The sequence below is a fragment of the Lolium perenne genome, chromosome 3, assembly GCF_019359855.2.
Source record: "Lolium perenne isolate Kyuss_39 chromosome 3, Kyuss_2.0, whole genome shotgun sequence".
Classification (NCBI taxonomy): domain Eukaryota; kingdom Viridiplantae; phylum Streptophyta; class Magnoliopsida; order Poales; family Poaceae; genus Lolium; species Lolium perenne.
The window spans coordinates 220,419,267-220,423,529 of record NC_067246.2 but is presented as its reverse complement, the minus strand read 5'-3'; positions in this window follow the sequence as shown (position 1 = coordinate 220,423,529).

The following is a 4,263-nucleotide window of genomic DNA, read 5'->3' as shown; positions in this document are numbered from 1 at the left end:
TCTTCCCACCCGTTATTTTCCCCCTTAAAAACCACTGGCCCGAAAAAGGAAATTATAAAAATTAATCCAAAAAACATGAAATCCCGTACGAAATAACAACATAAAGGGAATTGCAAAAAAAAATTGTCAAAAGGGAATTGCAAATAAAGAGAATTGAAAGTATGCGTCGTGCTGAAAAAAAAGAGCGAGATGCTCTGTGCATGCATGCAGCAACTTGTGAGAGCTAGCCTCATGCTAAAAAGTTGGCTTATTAAATGCAGGCCCATGAGATACTTTATGCATGCATGCAGTGTGAACACTCTTGGCTATATGCAACTTGCAAGTGGGAACGTGAGCTATTAGTGTGAACACAAAGCTACATGTGAACGTAATTAAACACTAAAAGACAAAAAGGGAATTGATTTCGCGCATGAGCGCTGCCGCGCCAAGGAAAATGATCGCTCCAACAATCGATTGACAGGAAGGGGATTCGTACATAAGGACTAATGTAGGGGATCGAGGCCTGGAAACATTTCTTAGGCCGGGCCGAGAACAACTGCCCACTTTTTCCTGTCCCCATGGGCTAAACCTACCATGGCTCAATACGGTAATTGGATATTTTTGTCAGTCTAGTTCCTGGGCCAGGTGATCACATTGATCTGCAAATCTTTTTTAGAAGGTACTCCCTCGAAAACTTGGAAGTGTGCCCGAGCTTGGGTGAGCCTTTTATCCATTCACAATCAAGCCACTCGTTTCCTTAAGTGACGTCATAACTCCTGATGTATAATTCGTGGTAAACTGAACGCAGCAATACAGAGCCTGGTCACCCCAACCACCTCACGCGTATGACTCGTAACCAAGCGAACCAAGAAGCTGTCAGTCAGCGCGTCCTGTACGGCTGTAAAGGCGCGCGATTGTGGGTCGAGAAAACGATACTGTACCACGCCGTGCCTGCACCAGAGGAGACTGAGCACAATCGGCCAGGTCCGGCCAGACACAGACTCGATAGCGTCCTTTATATATTAGCAACAACGGGATAACCATTGAAGAGTGATAATAAACTAAATGGGAACGCGAGAATCCTTGCCAGTTTATGAAATGGCACGATACAAAATGTATTATGATCTACTAACTGAATAACAAGAAGAAAAAAAGGCAAGGTGTGAAATGGCAGAGCAATTTAATCTAGGGTACAAGAATCAAAATGTTTCGCCCCGTCCTGTCGCTCCCCGCGGGCGACTCCAAACGCTAACCTAGCCACCCTCCTCCCTTCCCTCTCCCGATGCCGCCGCCGGCTTTCTCCGCTGGGCAAAGCTTGAGCAATGCCGGCGGCGGGGTAAACCCGGGGCTCCTCACGCGGAGGGCATCACGGCGGTTCCTCATGTGTGGGGGCGGGGGGGGGGGGGGGGGCAAAGCTTGGTCGCGTTGCCATCATCCTCGCAGGCTACGATAGCGGCGACGCAACTTCTTTTGGATAGGTCTTCTCGGGCGACGAGGCGGCGGATAGGGTGGTGCGGCGGCGTCGACTACGAAAGCTAGTGGCGTCGGCGGGTGCGCGTCGTCGTCCTTGGCCTCGTGGGTGGCGAGGTGGAGGTGGGTGGCGATCGTGTCATGGTGGCTTCTCCGGTGTCCACTAGCCAAATCTTAAGGTATGTTTTCCCCTCTTGCTGGTTCTCTTCCCCACCAGTTCTAGTCGCCGGAATCCGCACTAGATCCGGGGACGGTTTTGGGCGGTGGTGGTGTGAGACCGGTACAAGGAGAAATCCCTAGGTGGTTGTACCATCCACGACAGTGGAGACGTCCCAGGACGTTCTGATTCCTCTTGAGGTGCTACTGAGATCCTGTTTATCCCCAACCCGACCCTATTTCTGGGTGAAAACCTACGATCCTCTAGATTGGGCGACGGCGGCGCCATGGCCGTATCTTCTTCGGGGTGTGGGGGGGGGTCTCTTGGGAACGGTGGGTGCCGGTTGAGGCGGTAGGCGGATCTTTATTCATCAGCGATCATGTTATGGCCATGTTTGTGTTCTTCGTGGTGGCTCCTTTGGTTCGGGGCAGCTCATCTTTCGTGATTGCATCAGCTTCGGCGAGGTGTTTCTCGCTCTGACCAAGTTGGCCTGTAGTGAGTACCCTCCATACCTCAGGGGAGAGCATCCGACGTCTGATGGTTTGACGTCCTTCAAGCCAGGACAAGAGGGAAGGGATCCCTCTTCGGCGTTGGAAATGGTTTGTTTTGTAGCCCCTACCAACCTGTGATGCAGACGATGATATCCCTCAAGGCAGCAAGCGGATCCCTCGAACCTGTGATGCTTCTTCCTTGGTGGCTTTGTGAGGAGGCTTCAACATTGACAAGTTGTACTTCTTGTTTATCTTGTGCTTTTTGGTGTCTGTTGTGTTGTAAGCTAGTTAGCACCCTGCATCAAAACTTGGCCGTTTGGGGCTTTATTAATTTAAAGCTAGGCACTTGTGGCTTGTGTTTATTTAATCCAGGGTGTTTCTCAACTCTGATTAGCCCTTCGATTGAGAATTTCATTTCACCTAATGGTTATTTCATTTCCAAGGAAGGTTAAAAGGAACTTCAGCGACATGACATTGTGAGAAAACCTCTCTTTTCTCAGCATGAGAAAACTGCAAGGTCTAGGGTTTTCACCTGGAGCTGTCCTGCAGGGAGTATACCCACGTACAACACGCTCCCAAGAGGTTTGCGACACCCGCATGCATCGTCATCGTTGGCGCCGAGGCGCTCAGCTTTGGACCGAAAGCATCCTCACACCACGCCCGAAGAACTTAGCTGCCCGCTGCCCCGAGGTAGGTTTCTGAAGCAAGATATGGGAGGTACCAAAGACGAGGCGCCGCCAACCCTAGAACCCCCATCGTCCGCTCCACGCCATCCCCATGATCTAAGAGTGAGACCACCATCACCGCAACGTTGCCCGTCGTAGAGCCAACCGTGTAGTCCACCTTCCGGGGCCACCACCCCGGCATCCCACGAGCTCGAGCCCATGGCCTAGCCAACACACGACAACGCTGACGGATTAGACAGGGCAGGCCGACGCCATAGCTAACAGTCATCAGGGCCAATGCCAGCTAGGGAAGGGGATCAGCCCTCCGCCACACATGGTGCCCACCGGACGCAGTATGTAGCACTGCCAATTAGGCCCGGATCAGGCCCGGCCACCTTCCAGGCCCGGATCAGGCCCCATTAGACGTGCTGCCGCGCTGCTACCCCCACGCCGCCGATGCAATCCAACTGCAGCTTCGTGCCGAGCCAACCCTTGCTGCCACCGACCAGACCGCCATCTGTTAGGCAGACGCCAAGAGCGATGTCACCGCGACCTCACTCCTCGCAAGACGGCCCTGGCCGAGACCGCACACATCGCCACAAAGAAGCACTCCCACCGCAAAGCCCGGGGACATAGCTACACCGTTACCGATGCCGGCACAGCGCCGATCAAGCCCGTCACTTTGAAAATCTTTAACCGACTATTATGTGTAAATGAAAAAGGATAATACAAATTGGTAACCCCTACTTTCCTGAAGAACACAACAATCATCTTTGGTGTTCTATGGTATCACTCATAAGTGAGCCATTGGAAATTATTTGTGTTAACCATACGAGTGTAGAAATAAGAAAGTTGTTTCGAGGTTTTTTTCGCCTGAGTTGTTTTGTTCTTAATAGAATTTAAAAAAATCAGAAGATGTTTATTCTGTAAAAGCATCAAAAACACATTTTTTTTGGGTTGAGATGGTTCGAAAACTATTTTCGTTAGGATGAGCATAGCATTATATTTTGGGACAGCAGACTCGTACGCTTACGCATTTGAGAATAGTATCTTATTCTTTTTTTTTTTTTGAAGGGAGTTCGTGAACAACATCAGCAACAAGAACGCACACGCACGAACAGAGGAAGGAAACACACACCACACGGCGAGATCGGAGCCACCACGCCGCACACCTCCTTCGAGCTCCAGCAGCAAGCCACCGGAGAGGAAGAAGGCGAGCTTACCTCGCACCGAAGACGACGGCCCGACCAACCTTGTTGAAAAGCTGCATGATCCAACCGACGCAGGCGCCGGCATCTGAACGGTGAACGACCATCAGCTCGAAGCCGCCGCCAGCACCACCCTTCTTCCACAACGCCATCCGAGCCCGCCGTCGAGGAGGAGCTTCCCGCCTGCAACTCCCACAGATCTTGAGCAAAAGCACCGCCTAGCACCGAGGTGAAGGCCGAAGAACCCCACGAGCAAGAGCCAGCTCCGCCGTCACGAACGCCGGCTCGGGGGG